The 17182-nt window shown below is 44.8% G+C and overlaps 1 protein-coding gene across 1 annotated transcript in view; it reads left to right on the forward strand.

Annotated features, from left to right (window-relative positions):
- The first annotated feature begins 2427 nt into the window (after positions 1-2427).
- Positions 2428-17182, forward strand: part of LOC123735833 (gap junction beta-4 protein-like) — a 36782-nt gene continuing 22027 nt past the window's right edge. Inside the window, exon 1 of the mRNA XM_082970269.1 lies at positions 2428-2547. The gene's annotated coding sequence lies outside the window, so the exon portion shown is untranslated. The remainder of the gene's footprint in view (positions 2548-17182) is intronic.

The raw sequence follows: 17182 nt of genomic DNA on the forward strand, positions 1-17182 counted from the left end.
TCTCTCTGATGGTATGCTACTCCCTCCTCCTCCTCTCTCTCTCTGATGGTATGCTACTCCCTCCTCCTCCTCTCTCTCTGATGGTATGCTACTCCCTCCTCTCTTCTCTCTCTCTCTGATGGTATGCTACTCCCTCCTCTCTTCTCTCTCGGATGGTATGCTACTCCCTCCTCCTCTCTCTGATGGTATGCTCCTCCCTCCTCTCTCTTTGATGGTATGCTACTCCCTCCTCCTCTCTCTCTCTGATGGTATGCTACTCCCTCCTCCTCTCTCTGATGGTATGCTACTCCCTCCTCCTCTCTCTGATGGTATGCTACTCCCTCCTCCTCTCTCTGATGGTATGCTACTCCCTCCTCCTCCTCTCTCTGATGGTATGCTACTCCCTCCTCCTCTCTCTCTCTGATGGTATGCTACTCCCTCCTCCTCCTCTCTCTGATGGTATGCTACTCCCTCCTCCTCCTCCTCTCTCTGATGGTATGCTACTCCCTCCTCCTCTCTCTCTCTGATGGTATGCTACTCCCTCCTCCTCTCTCTGATGGTATGCTCCTCGCCCCTCTCTCTCTGATGGTATGCTACTCCCACCTCCTCCTCTCTCTGATGGTATGCTACTCCCTCCTCCTCTCTCTCTCTGATGGTATGCTACTCCCTCCTCCTCTTCTCTCTGATGGTATGCTACTCCCTCCTCCTCTCTCTCTGATGGTATGCTACTCTCTCCTCCTCTCTCTCTAATGGTATGCTACTCCCTCCTCCTCCTCTCTCTCTGATGGTATGCTACTCCCTCCTCCTCCTCTCTCTAATGGTATGCTACTCCCTCCTCCTCCTCTCTCTGATGGTATGCTACTCCCTCCTCCTCCTCTCTCTCTGATGGTATGCTACTCCCTCCTCCTCCTCTCTCTCTGATATGCTACTCCCTCCTCCTGCTTTCTCTCTGATGGTATGCTACTCCCTCCTCCTCCTCTCTCTGATGGTATGCTACTCCCTCCTCCTCCTCTCTCTGATGGTATGCTACTCCCTCCTCCTCCTCTCTCTGATGGTATGCTACGTCCTCCTCCTCCTCTCTCTGATGGTATGCTACTCCCTCCTCTCTCTCTGATGGTATGCTACTCCCTCCTCCTCTCTCTCTCTGATGGTATGCTACTCCCTCCTCTCTCTCTCTGATGGTATGCTACTCCCTCCTCTCTCTGATGGTATGCTCCTCGCCCCTCTCTCTCTGATGGTATGCTACTCCCACCTCCTCCTCTCTCTGATGGTATGCTACTCCCTCCTCCTCTCTCTCTCTGATGGTATGCTACTCCCTCCTCCTCTTCTCTCTGATGGTATGCTACTCCCTCCTCCTCTTCTCTCTGATGGTATGCTACTCCCTCCTCCTCTCTCTCTGATGGTATGCTACTCCCTCCTCCTCCTCTCTCTGATGGTATGCTACTCCCTCCTCCTCCTCTCTCTGATGGTATGCTACTCCCTCCTCCTCCTCTCTCTGATGGTATGCTACTCCCTCCTCCTCCTCTCTCTCTGATGGTATGCTACTCCCTCCTCCTCCTCTCTCTCTGATGGTATGCTACTCCCTCCTCCTCCTCTCTCTGATGGTATGCTACTTCCTCCTCCTCTCTCTGATGGTATGCTACTTCCTCCTCCTCCTCTCTCTGATGGTATGCTACTCCCTCCTCCTCCTCTCTCTGATGGTATGCTACTTCCTCCTCCTCCTCTCTCTGATGGTATGCTACGTCCTCCTCCTCCTCTCTCTGATGGTATGCTACTCCCTCCTCTCTCTCTGATGGTATGCTACTCCCTCCTCCTCTCTCTGATGGTATGCTACTCCCTCCTCCTCTCTCTCTCTGATGGTATGCTACTCCCTCCTCCTCCTCTCTCTGATGGTATGCTACTCCCTCTTCCTCCTCCTCTCTCTCTGATGGTATGCTACTCCCTCCTCCTCCTCCTCTCTCTCTGATGGTATGCTACTCCCTCCTCCTCTCTCTCTCTCTCTGATGGTATGCTACTCCCTCCTCCTCCTCTCTCTGATGGTATGCTACTCCCTCTTCCTCCTCTCTCTCTGATGGTATGCTACTCCCTCCTCCTCCTCCTCTCTGATGGTATGCTACTCCCTCCTCCTCTCTCTCTCTCTGATGGTATGCTACTCCCTCCTCCTCCTCCTCTCTCTCTGATGGTATGCTACTCCCTCCTCCTCTCTCTCTCTGATGGTATGCTACTCCCTCCTCCTCTCTCTCTCTGATGGTATGCTACACCCTTTTCCTCCATATCCCTCTCCCTCTAAATGCCTTGTAATATGTCTGCCGGTTGACAAACCGGTCTGGTGGGGTGGGAGGGCTGAGGTGTGTTTGCATGTGTGCGTGTGTGTGTGTGTGTGTGTGTGTGTGTGTGTGTGACACCTTACCTCTCTTCCCACTTCTATTCGTCTGTACATCCTAGCCCCTCCCCCCATCCAGCCAGGTGGAACTATACTTACATCCAATCAGTGAGGGCTGATAACCACTTAGTGAGCTTCTACTCTTCGCATTAAAAACATCTATTTGACCCGTTCGTCTCAAACAGGTAAGACTTTTTATTATTTTTATTTTAGTTTATTTGTGTCTTTGATTTTTATCGTTTGGAAGGATGAGTCGTTGAACCAGAGTGAGGAGCTACGAGCTAGCGAGGGGGAGGGGAAGTTTCCACAGAAAACAATAGAAAAGACACCAGCGGTCCACAAAAAACAAGACAGAACACGACCTACTGAAGGTTAGATCAGGACACTGGCTACATCCCAAACGGCACCCTATCCTCTACATAGTGCTCTACTTTAGACCAGGGTCTATAGGGTAGTAGTGCACTACTTTAGACCAGGGTCTATAGGGTAGTAGTGCTCTACTTTAGACCAGGGTCTATAGGGTAGTAGTGCACTACTTTAGACCAGGGTCTATAGGGTAGTAGTGCACTACTTTAGACCAGGGTCTATAGGGTAGTAGTGCACTACTTTAGACCAGGGTCTATAGGGTAGTAGTGCACTACTTTAGACCAGGGTCTATAGGGTAGTAGTGCACTACTTTAGACCAGTGTCTATAGGGTAGTAGTGCACTACTTTAGACCAGTGTCTATAGGGTAGTAGTGCACTACTTTAGACCAGGGTCTATAGGGTAGTAGTGCACTACTTTAGACCAGGGTCTATAGGGTAGTAGTGCACTACTTTAGACCAGGGTCTATAGGGTAGTAGTGCACTACTTTAGACCAGGGTCTATAGGGTAGTAGTGCACTACTTTAGACCAGGGTCTATAGGGTAGTAGTGCACTACTGTTATGAGAATTTTGTTCCCAATGTTCATAAACTGAACTTCAATTAAACGAGTCAGTCTGCACCCCAGAGTTTGTAAGGTTCTGGTTAAATGCCACAGACGGAGGCCCAGCCTACAATAGTCAACCAAGTTTATTCACGAGAGCTCTGAATATCATACAATGTACACAGCCTTTTATACCTGACATTTGGTCATATCATATGTCATACCCCTTACAAATGCCCCTCTTCTTTAACACTGTCAATGCTTCTTTACAAGTCTTCTCCATCACATACATTGCTTATCATATCCTGTCCCATGTTACATAATCTACTGTAAGCCTAAAGGTTTCTCCGCTCCCTGGGTGGGGAGACCTTCTTCCTGTTATCAGTTTCACAGTGGTCACAAGTTGTCTGCTGTCTGTTAACAGTTCCCCTTTTCCTTGAATGTCTTGCTTACATTGCTAAATCCTTAAGCTTAAACTTTTCCTACACACACACACACATTAGTACCTTCATCTTATAATCACTCGGTTATACATTTTCAGGGTGAAATCATTTAGTCAAACCTTTAATCATAACATTTTCATTACAACTACTTTAGACCAGGGTCTATAGGGTAGTAGTGCACTACTTTAGACCAGGGCCTATAGGGTAGTTGTGCACTACTTTAGACCAGGGTCTATAGGGTAGTAGTGCACTACTTTAGACCAGGGTCTATAGGGTAGTAGTGCACTACTTTAGACCAGGGTCTATAGGGTAGTAGTGCACTACTTTAGACCAGGGTCCATAGGGGAATAGGGAGTCATTTAGGAAGCATCCACTGTCTCAGGGTGAAGGTAGGGCGGGGTCATACATGTAGGAAACGATAGACAATTACAACACATAACTCTCTGACTGTATCTGGCTCGCGTTGCAATGACACACACACACACACACACACAAGGATATACTGTAAGGGCTATGTGGGAACAATAAGGACATCCTTCCATGCAGACAGACAAGATGGGAACCAAGGGGAGCATGTGGAGCTTCAGACATCCCAAATTGTCTGTTGGACAGGAAACCTGTCCCAAAACCATCAACAAAAACAACAAAAAAACACAGTACATTTTTTTTTTACATATTATCCTGAATGTCATTTCATAGGGAACCGTAGGAAGTGTTAAATTATACTGATCTGTTTAGCTGGTTTACAGCAGGTCATTTCATAGGGAGCTGTAGGAAGTGATGTCGTATTGTTGCATCAACAACCAAGTTCTATATGGGTGGGCGTTCTAGAACCTGGTGTCACGGCAGCGTGGTTCCAGTTCCACATTTTATTAAATCCGTGAAACTTTGCAAAACATAAATAACTGAATTTGACAAAACAACAAACCGTCACTCAGAGAGAAACAAACACTACTCAAAAGATAATAACCCACAAAACCCAGGAAGAAAAACCCCTACTTAAATATGATCTCCAATAAGAGACAACGAGGACCAGCTGCCTCCAATTGGAGATCAACTCCCCCCACAAAAAAAAACATAGAAATAGAAAAACTAGAACTTAAACATAGAACTAGAAAACATAGAAAAACACAAAACACCTCCTGTCACGCCCTGACCTACTCTACCATAGAAAATCACATCTTACTATGGTCAGGACGTGACACCTGGCCTCACTATCTATACATATATGGCTCTGGTCTTTACTAGTCTCAGCAGAATAGTGAGCTGTGTGAGATAAGATATAAGAATCGAAACCAGTGAAGAAAGACTACTGTGACACATCCCATGCTAAATGATCTGTGTGGGTTGGAGGCAGCTAAATGATGGGTATTGGGAAACACCCCATGCTAACTGATCTGTGTGGGTTGGAGGCAGCTAATGATGGGTATTGGGAAACACCCCATGCTAACTGATCTGTGTGGGTTGGAGGCAGCTAATGATGGGTATTGGGAAACACCCCATGCTAACTGATCTGTGTGGGTTGAAGGTCAGTTTGCGTTTGTCATTAATTCCCACAACATTAGGGATGGTTTGTTCATGACAGACATCTGCAGATAGCCAGCATCCTGATCTTCCGTGACAAAGCTAATGATGACATGTGGCGGCTTAAACACACCTACACGCAGGCATATTGGAGGGGTGTCTGGTCCACTATCTCATGAGGAAGTCAGGCATATTGGAGGGGTGTCTGGTCCATTATCTGATGAGGAAGTCAGACATATTGGAAGGATGTCTGGTCCATTATCTGATGAGGAAGTCAGACATATTGGAAGGATGTCTGGTCCACTATCTGATGAGGAAGTCAGGCATATTGGAAGGATGTCTGGTCCACTATCTGATGAGGAAGTCAGGCATATTGGAAGGATGTCTGTTCTATTATCTGATGAGGAAGTCAGGCATATTGGAAGGGTGTCTGGTCCATTATCTGATGAGGAAGTCAGACATATTGGAAGGGTGTCTGGTCCATTAGTCATTTTAATGACAATCAGAACTCAGTTAAATACCTGACGTGTAACTGGAATCATGACACACACATAGCTGACATTCTCCCACTAGATTCAGTTTCAAATTTAATCACATTTTATTAGTCACATGCGCCGAATACAACAGGTGTAGACCTTACTGTGAAATGCTAACTTACAAGCCCCTAACCAACAATGCAGTTTTAAAAATGACGGATAAAAATAAGAGATAAAAGTAATAAGTAATTAAAGAGCAGTAAATGATCAATAGCGAGACTATATACAGGGGGTACCGGTACAGAGTCAATGTGGAGGCTATATACAGGGGGTACCGGTACAGAGTCAATGTGGAGGCTATATACAGGGGGTACCGGTACAGAGTCAATGTGGAGGCTATATACAGGGGGTACCGGTACAGAGTCAATGTGGAGGCTATATACAGGGGGTACCGGTACAGAGTCAATGTGGAGGCTATATACAGGGGGTACCGGTACAGAGTCAATGTGGAGGCTATATACAGGGGGTACCGGTACAGAGTCAATGTGGAGGCTATATACAGGGGGTACTGGTACAGAGTCAATGTGGAGGCTATATACAGGGGGTACCGGTACAGAGTCAATGTGGAGTCTATATACAGGGGGTACCGGTACAGAGTCAATGTGGAGGCTATATACAGGGGGTACCGGTACAGAGTCAATGTGAGGCTATATACAGGGTGTTACGGTACAGAGCCAATGTGGAGGCTATATACAGGGTATTACGGTACAGAGTCAATGTGGAGGCTATATACAGGGTGTACCAGTACAGAGTCAATGTGGAGGCTATATACAGGGGGGGTACCGGTACAGAGTCAATGTGGAGGCTATATACAGGGGGTACAGGTACAGAGTCAATGTGGAGGCTATATACAGGGGATACCGGTACAGAGTCAATGTGGAGGCTATATACAGGGGGCGTACCGGTACAGAGTCAATGTGAGGCTATATACAGGGTATTACGGCACAGAGTCAATGTGGAGGCTATATACAGGGTATTACGGTACAGAGTCAATGTGGAGGCTATATACAGGGGGGGTACCGGTACAGAGTCAATGTGGAGGCTATATACAGGGGGTACCGGTACAGAGTCAATGTGGAGGCTATATACAGGGGGTACCGGTACAGAGTCAATGTGGATGCTATATACAAGGGGTACCGGTACAGAGTCAATGTGGAGGCTATATACAGGGGGTACCGGTACAGAGTCAATGTGGAGGCTATATACAGGGGGTACCGGTACAGAGTCAATGTGGAGGCTACATACAGGGGGGTACTGGTACAGAGTCAATGTGGAGGCTATATACAGGGGGTACCGGTACAGAGTCAATGTGGAGGCTATATACAGGGTGTTACGGTACAGAGTCAATGTGGAGGCTATATACAGGGGGGTGCCGGTAAAGAGTCAATGTGGAGGCTATATACAGGGGGGTACCGGTACAGAGTCAATGTGGAGGCTATATACAGGGGGTACCGGTACAGAGTCAATGTGGAGGCTATATACAGGGGGTACCGGTACAGAGTCAATGTGGAGGCTATATACAGGGGGTACCAGTACAGAGTCAATGTGGAGGCTATATACAGGGGGTACCGGTACAGAGTCAATGTGGAGGCTATATACAGGGGGGTACCGGTACAGAGTCAATGTGGAGGCTATATACAGGGGGTACAGGTACAGAGTCAATGTGGAGGCTATATACAGGGGATACCGGTACAGAGTCAATGTGGAGGCTATATACAGGGGGCGTACCGGTACAGAGTCAATGTGAGGCTATATACAGGGTATTACGGTACAGAGTCAATGTGGAGGCTATATACAGGGTATTACGGTACAGAGTCAATGTGGAGGCTATATACAGGGGGGGTACCGGTACAGAGTCAATGTGGAGGCTATATACAGGGGGTACCGGTACAGAGTCAATGTGGAGGCTATATACAGGGGGTACCGGTACAGAGTCAATGTGGAGGCTATATACAGGGTATTACGGTACAGAGTCAATGTGGAGGCTATTTACAGGGGGGGTACCGGTACAGAGTCAATGAGCGGGGTCACCGGTTAGTTGAGGTAATATGTACATGTAGGTAGAGTTAAATAAAATGACTATGCACAGATGATAACAACAGAGAGTAGCAGCGGTGTAAAAGAAGGAGGGGGGATGTGGAGCAATGCAAATAGTCTGGGAAGCCATTTGTTTAGAATGAATGAACCATTTGAGAGTCATAGCTAACACTCTCCACTAGCTTCAGTTGAACTCTTTTGAGAGTCACAGCTGAGGCAGTATCTCTAGTCACTTGGTTGGTCTGTACTGTAACATTATCTACACAACCTGTTGAGTTTAAAAGCAAGTGTAACTCCATCAAATTATATAGTTAAGTTATAATGTTCGTTAAGACGATGTTTGGAGGATATATTGGCAATATGTGAGCTTTGAGGGCATTATCATTTTTATACAACGGGTTACCAATAATGATTGACACACTTTCCTTACAATTATGAATTTATTCACACTGTTTCATCCTTCCACAAGATCCGACACAAATCTAAGTTTGCTACCCAAGCCGGCTGGTCCTTCATTATATTTGGTTCGGTTGCTAGAGATGCAACACAGTCGTTCAGTGTTTTAGTTCTGTATCTATGGACACGACACAGTCGTTCAGTGTTTTTGTTCTGTATCTATGGACGCGACACAGTCGTTCAGTGTTTTAGTTCTGTATCTATGGACGCGACACAGTCGTTCAGTGTTTTAGTTCTGTATCTATGGACACGACACAGTCGTTCAGTGTTTTAGTTCTGTATCTATGGACACGACACAGTCGTTCAGTGTTTTAGTTCTGTATCTATGGACACGACACAGTCGTTCAGTGTTTTAGTTCTGTATCTATGGACGCAACACAGTCGTTCAGTGTTTTAGTTCTGTATCTATGGACACGACACATTTGTTCGTTCTAAATGTTCCATTGACATACTGGCTGGCAACGTTTTAATCCCTTGCTTGTGTAACAGTCTTGCTTCCGTCCCACTCCTCGCCCCTACCTGGGCTCGAACCAGGGACCCTCTGCACACATCGACAACAGTCACCCTTGAAGCATCGTTACCCATCGCTCCACAAAAGCCCTTGCAGAGCAAAGGGGAACAACTACTTCAAGGTCTCAGAGCGAGTGACGTCAGCGATTGAAACGCTATTAGCGCGCACCACCGCTAACTAGCTAGCCATTTCCCATCGGTTACACTTGCTAGCTAGCCAACTACGGCTAACTTACTGTCACATCAAAAAGTGCAACCAGAATAACAACAAAGTAGAACGATTTGTATTTGTTTAAGCTGTTTTCTAGTGACATTTATTTGGATACATCCATAACAATGAGCTAATGAGGTGTGATTTCTCCCGGCGTAGAAAATGTGCTCTCTCGTCAGGACACTGTTGTTCAGAGGAACTAGCCAACAACACAGCTAACACAATCACTTCAAACTGAAGCTGGAAAGACTGCAAACTAGCTAACACATCGTTTCATTTTACCTTTTTTCAATTGACATTTCTTTGTATATATCCATAAAAATGATGCCTGCTGATTCATGATTTCGACTGGCTGAGAAAAGCTGCCTGCCTGCCTGTTTGCCTGTCTGTCTGTCTGCCTGTCTGCCTGTCTCGTCTCGACTCAATCATCACTATGGGACAGTTGGAGAACGAATTTGCAAATGTCAGAGAGATAGACAGCAAAGTTGAAACAAATCTCCAAAAACAAAATGTTAGTCTAAAAGAAATGTGAGATAATGTCTAGATGCTTTTTATAGTGGAGTTTATAAATTGCCTGGCTGGGCTGATGAGACAGTGGATTGAGCAGTCAAATGTCTATTCCGGTGTCTATTCCACAAGCCGGTGATAACTTGGAATGTGGTTTTAACCAGTCAGCATTCAGGATTATACAATTGGACTAGATGTTAGTACATAACTGTATTGATATATACATAGTTGAAGTCAGAGGTTTACATACACTTAGGTTGGAGTCATTAAAACTTGTTTTTCAACCACTCCACAAATTTCTTGTTAACAAACTATAGTTTTGGCAAGTCGGTTAGGACATCTACTTTGTGCATGACACAAGTAATTTTTCCAACAATTGTTTACAGAGAGATTATTTCACTTATAATTCACTGGATCACATTTCCAGTGGGTCAGACGTTTACATACACTAAGTTGATTGTGCCTTTAAACACCTTGTAAAATTCCAGATAATGATGTCATGGCTTTAGAAGCTTCTGATAGGCTAAATTATATTTTTTGAGTCAATTGTAGGTGTACCTGTGAATGTATTTCAAGGCCTACCTTCAAACTCAGTGCCTCTTTGCTTGACATCATGGGAAAATCAAAAGAAATTAGCCAAGGCCTCAGAAAAAAAATGTGGACATACACAAGTCTGGTTCATCCTTGGGTGCAATTTCCAAATGCCTGAAGGTACCATGTTCGTCTGTACAAATAATAGTACGCAAGTATAAACACCATGGGACCACGCAGCCGTCATACCGCTCAGGAAGGAGCAGAAGATGCAGAAGATGAATGTGCAAATAGAGATACTGGTGTGCAAAGGAGCAAGATAAATAAATAAATACAGTATGGGGATGAGGTAGTTGGATGGGCTATTTACAGATGGGCTGTGTACAGGTGCAGTGATCGGTAAGCTGCTCTGACAGCTGATACTTAAAATTAGTGAGGGAGATATGAGTCTCCAGCTTCAGTGATTTTTGGAATTTGTTCCAGTCATTGGCAGCAGACAACTGGAAGGAAAGGCGGCCAAAGGAGGTGTTGGCTTTGGGAATGACCAGTGAAATATACCCGCTGGAGTGCGTGCTACGGGTGGGTGTTGCAATGGTGACCAGTGAGCTGAGATAAGGTGGGGCTTTACCTAACAAAGACTTATAGATGACCTGGAGCCAGTGGGTTTGGCGATGAATATGTAGCGAGGGCCAGCAAACAGGTCGTAGTGGTGGGTAGTATATGGGGCTTTGGTGACAAAACGGATGGCACTGTGATAGACTACCTCCAATTTGCTGAGTAGAGTGTTGGAGGCTATTTTGTAAATGACATCGCCGAAGTCAAGGATCGGTAGGATGGTCAGTTTTACGAGGGTATGTTTAGCAGCATGAATGAAGGAGGCTTTGTTTACAAAATAGGAAGCCGATTCTAGATTTAATTTTGGATTGGAGATGCATAATGTGAGTCTGGAAGGAGAGTTTACAGTCTAATCAGACACCTAGGTATTTGTAGTTTTCAAAATATTCTAAGTCAAATCCATCCAGAGTATAGATGCTGGACGGGCGGGTAGGTGTGGGCAGCGATCGGTTGAAGAGCATGCATTTAAGAGCAGTTGAAGGCCACGGAAGGAGTGTTGTATGGTATTGAAGCTCTTCTGGAAGTTTGTTAACCTCTATGGGCTAGGTGGGACGCTTGTGTAATCCCGTGGCGCGATATTCAAATACCTCAAAAATGCAAAAACTTCAATTTTTCAAACATATGACTATTTTACACCATTTTAAAAGACAAGACTCTCGTTAATCTAACCACACTGTCCGATTTCAAAAAGGCTTTACAAGGAAAGCAAAACATTAGATTATGTCAGCAGAGTACCCAGCCAGAAATAATCAGACACCCATTTTTCAAGCTAGCATATAATGTCACATAAACCCAAACCACAGCTAAATGCAGCACTAACCTTTGATGATCTTCATCAGATGACAACCCTAGGACATTATGTTATACAATACATGCATGTTTTGCTCAATCAAGTTCATATTTATATCAAGAACCAGCTTTTTACATTAGCATGTGACTATCATGTGACTAGCATTCCGACCGAACACTGCCGATGAATTTACTAAATTACTCACGATAAACGTTCACAAAAAACATAACAATTATTTTAAGAATTATAGATACAGAACTCCTCTATGCACTCGATATGTCCGATTTTAAAATAGCTTTTCGGTGAAAGCACATTTTGCAATATTCTAAGTAGATAGCCCGGCATCACAGGGCTAGCTATTTAGACACCCAGCAAGTTTAGCACTCACCAAAGTCAGATTTACTATAAGAAAAATTGTATTACCTTTGGTGTTCTTCGTCAGAATGCACTCCCAGGACTTCTACTTCAATAACAAATGTTGGTTTGGTCCCAAATAATCCATTGTTATATCCAAATAGCGGCGTTTTGTTCGTGCGTTCAAGACACTATCCGAAAGGGTAAATTAGGGTTACGAGCACGGCGCATTTCGTGACAAAAACATTCTAAATATTCCATTACCGTACTTCGAAGCATGTCAACCGCTGTTTAAAATCAATTTTTATGGCATTTTTCTCGTAAAAAAGCGATAATATTCCGACTGGGAAATCGTTTTTTATTACACAGAGAGTGAAAGTAAAAGCATGCTATCCCCTCATGCATGAGCCTCAGTCTAATGGCCCTCTGATAGAGCACTTGCCAAACGCGCTAATGTGTTTCAGCCTGGTGATGGAATTACATCGTTCAGCTTTTTCCCGCCTTCTGAGAGCCCATGGGAGCCGTAGGAAGTGTCACGTCATGCCAGAGATCCCCTGTATTTGTTAGAGATGATCAAGGAGGGCAAGAAATGGTCAGACAGGCCACTTCCTGTAAGGAATCTTCTCAGGTTTTGGCCTGCCAAATGAGTTCTGTTATACTCACAGACACCATTCAAACAGTTTTAGAAACTTTAGGGTATTTTCTATCCAAAGCCATAATTATATGCATATTCTAGTTACTGGGCAGGAGTAGCAACCAGATTAAATCGGGTACGTTTTTTATCCGGCCATGCAAATACTTCCCCCTAGCCCCAACAGGTTAACACAGTGTCCAAAGATGGGCCAGAAGTATACAGAATGGTGTCATCTGCATAGAGGTGGATCAGAGACTCACCAGCAGCAAGAGCGACATCATTGATGTATACAGAGAAGAGACTTGGCCCGAGAATTGAACCCTGTGGCACCCACCCAGAGACTGCCAGAGGTCCAGATAACAGGCCCTCCGATTCGACACACTGAACTCTATCAGAGAAATAGTTGGTGATCAAGGCGAGGCAGTCATTTGAGAAACCAAGGCTATTGAGTATGACGATTAGAATGCGGTGATTGACAGAGTCGAAAGCCTTGGCCAGGTCGATGAATACGGCTGCACAGTACTGTCTTTTATCGATGGTGGATATGTTATTGTTTAGGACCTTGAGCGTGGCTGAGGTGCACCAATGACCAGCTCGTAAACCAGATTTCACAGCGGAGAAGGTACGGTGGGATTCGAAATGGTCGGTGATCTGTTTGTTAACTTGGCTTTCGAAGACTTTAGAAAGGCAGGGTAGGATAGATATAGGTCTGTAGCAGTTTGACCGCGGCAGCTTTCCAATCTTTGGGAATCTCAGACGATACGAAAGAGAAGTTGAACAGGCTAGTAATAGGAGTTACAACAATTTCGGCAGATAATTTTAGAAAGAGAGGTTCCAGATTGTCTAGCCCGGCTGATTTGTATGGGTCCAGATTTTGCAGCTCTTTCAGAACATCAGCTATCTGGATTTGGGTGAAGGAGAAATGGGGGGCTTGGGCAAGTTGCTGTGGGGGGTGCAGAGCTGCTGACTGGGGTTGGGGTAGCCAGGTCTGTCTGGATTTGGGTGAAGGAGAAGCGGGGTGGGGGGGGCTTGGGCAAGTTGCTGAAGGGAGTGCTGAGATGTTTGTGTGCATGCATACCTAGTGTATTATAACCTGTTATGTTAGTATCGATGTTAAATAAAAGTGAAAATAAAATGCTTCTTTCAGTCTGAGTATGAATGCCACCCTGAGTGTTTCCCTGTAGTTTTCTTGGCCTTAAACAAACAAGGTGTTCAAGAAAACAGGATGGCTTTCATACTCGGACTGAAAGAAGCATTGCATTTTCACTGTCAAGTAGAAGGGCACACACACACACACACACTCACACACACACACACACACACCTCTGACAGACTCTGTTACACACACACACTCCTCTGACAGACTCTGTCACACACACACTCCTCTGGCAGACTCTGTTACACACACACACACACACACACACACACACACACACACACACACACACACACACACACCTCTGGTCTAAATCAGCCCCTGATTAGAGGGGAATAATGACATGACGTCCCAGGTCTAAACCAGTCCCTGGTTAAAGGGGAATAATGACCTGATGTCCCAGGTCTAAATCAGTCCATGGTTAAAGGGGAATAATGACCTGATGTCCCAGGTCTAAATCAGTTTAGAGGGGAACAATGACCTGATGTCCCAGGTCTAAATCAGTCCCTGATTAGAGGGGAATAATGACCTGATGTCCCAGGTCTAAACCAGTCCCTGATTAGAGGGGAACAATGACCTGATGTCCCAGGTCTAAACCAGTCCCTGGTTAAAGGGGAATAATGACCTGATGTCCCAGGTCTAAATCAGTTTAGAGGGGAACAATGACCTGATGTCCCAGGTCTAAACCAGTCCCTGGTTAAAGGGGAACAATGACCTGATGTCCCAGATTTTGCAGCTCTTTCAGAACATCAGCTATCTGGATTTGGGTGAAGGAGAAATGGGGGGCTTGGGCAAGTTGCTGTGGGGGGTGCAGAGCTGCTGACTGGGGTTGGGGTAGCCAGGTCTGTCTGGATTTGGGTGAAGGAGAAGCGGGGTGGGGGGGGCTTGGGCAAGTTGCTGAAGGGAGTGCTGAGATGTTTGTGTGCATGCATACCTAGTGTATTATAACCTGTTATGTTAGTATCGATGTTAAATAAAAGTGAAAATAAAATGCTTCTTTCAGTCTGAGTATGAATGCCACCCTGAGTGTTTCCCTGTAGTTTTCTTGGCCTTAAACAAACAAGGTGTTCAAGAAAACAGGATGGCTTTCATACTCGGACTGAAAGAAGCATTGCATTTTCACTGTCAAGTAGAAGGGCACACACACACACTCACACACACACACACACACACACACACACACACACACCTCTGACAGACTCTGTTACACACACACACTCCTCTGACAGACTCTGTTACACACACACACTCCTCTGACAGACTCTGTCACACACACACTCCTCTGACAGACTCTGTTACACACACACACACACACACACACTCCTCTGACAGACTCTGTTACACACACACACACACCTCTGACAGACTCTGTTACACACACACACTCCTCTGACAGACTCTGTCACACACACACTCCTCTGACAGACTCTGTTACACACACACACACACACACACTCCTCTGACAGACTCTGTTACACACACACACACACACACACACACACACACACACACACACACACACACACACACCTCTGGTCTAAATCAGCCCCTGATTAGAGGGGAATAATGACATGACGTCCCAGGTCTAAATCAGTCCCTGGTTAAAGGGGAATAATGACCTGATGTCCCAGGTCTAAATCAGTCCATGGTTAAAGGGGAATAATGACCTGATGTCCCAGGTCTAAATCAGTCCATGGTTAAAGGGGAATAATGACCTGATGTCCCAGGTCTAAATCAGTTTAGAGGGGAACAATGACCTGATGTCCCAGGTCTAAATCAGTCCCTGATTAGAGGGGAATAATGACCTGATGTCCCAAGTCTAAACCAGTCCCTGGTTAAAGGGGAATAATGACCTGATGTCCCAGGTCTAAATCAGTCCATGGTTAAAGGGGAACAATGACCTGATGTCCCAGGTCTAAATCAGTCCCTGATTAGAGGGGAATAATGACCTGATGTCCCAAGTCTAAACCAGTCCCTGGTTAAAGGGGAATAATGACCTGATGTCCCAGGTCTAAAATCAGTCCCTGATTAGGGGAGAACAATGACCTGATGTCCCAGGTCTAAATCAGCCCCTGGTTAAAGGGGAATAACGACCTGATGTCCCAGGTCTAAATCAGTCCCTGGTTAAAGGGGAATAATGACCTGATGTCCCGGGTCTAAATCAGCCCCTGATTAGAAGGGAATAATGACATGACGTCCCAGGTCTAAATCAGTCCCTGGTTAACCTCTCTAGGGTATGTGGGACGAAATCGTCCCACCTAGTCAACAGCCAGTGAAATCGAGTGGCGCGATATTCAAATACCTTAGAAATGCTATTACTTCAATTTCTCAAACATATGACTATTTTACACCATTTTAAAGACAAGACTCTCGTTAATCTAACCACATTATCCGATTTCAAAAAGGGTTTACAACGAAAGCAAAACATTAGATTATGTCAGCAGAGTACCTAGCCAGACACCCATTTTTCAAGCTAGCATATAATGTCACAAAAACCAAAACCACAGCTAAATGCAGCATTAACCTTTGATGATCTTCATCAGATGACACTCCTAGGACATTATGTTATACAATACATGCATGTTTTGTTCAATCAAGTTCATATTTATATCAAAAACCAGCTTTTTACATTAGCATGTGATGTTCAGAACTAGCAAACATACCGAAAACTTCCGGTGAATTTACTAAATTACTCACGATAAACGTTCACAAAAAACATAACAATTATTTTAAGAATTATAGATACAGAACTCCTATATGCAATCGCGGTGTCAGATTTTAAAATAGCTTTTCAGCAAAAGCACATTTTGCAATATTCTGAGTAAATAGCTCGCCATCACGGGCTAGCTAATTTGACACCCACCAAGTTTGGCACTCACCAAACTCAGATTTACTACAAGAAAAATTGGATTACCTTTGCTGTTCTTCGTCAGAGGCACTCCCAGGACTTCTACTTCAACACCCAATGTTGTTTTGGTTAAAAAAAAAACATAGTTATATCTAAATAGCTGCGTTTTGTTCTTGCGTTCAAGACACTATCCGAACGGTGACGTGCCGGCGCATATCGTGACAAAAAAATTCAAAATATTCCATTACCGTACTTCTAAGCATGTCAAACGCTGTATAAAATACATTTTTATGTGATTTTTCTCATAAAATAGCGATAATATTCCAACCGGGAGACCTTGTTTTCATTCAAACACTGAAAATAGAAAATGGAGTCTTCACATGCACGCCCGCACCAGTGCCATGGTTCTCAGAACAACCACTTTCCAAAACCCCTACTGTTTTTTGCCCAGGGACTGCAGAGTTATCATTCCCCATTCTGGCGCCTTCTGAGAGCCTATGGGAGCCTTAGAAAATGTCACGTTACAGCAGAGATCCTCTATTTTCGATAAAGAGGCTACAGAAGGCCAAGAAATGGTTAGACAGGGCACTTCCCATAAAGAATCTTCTCAGGTTTTGGCCTGCCATATGAGTTCTGTTATACTCACAGACACCATTCAAACAGTTTTAGAAACTTTAGGGTTTTTCTATCCCCAAAAAATAATTATATGCATATTCTAGTTTCTGGGCAGGAGTAATAACCAGATTAAATCGGGTACGTTTT

The sequence above is a fragment of the Salmo salar genome, chromosome 27 (genome assembly GCF_965601325.2).
Source record: "Salmo salar chromosome 27, fSalSal1, whole genome shotgun sequence".
NCBI classification, from domain to species: domain Eukaryota; kingdom Metazoa; phylum Chordata; class Actinopteri; order Salmoniformes; family Salmonidae; genus Salmo; species Salmo salar.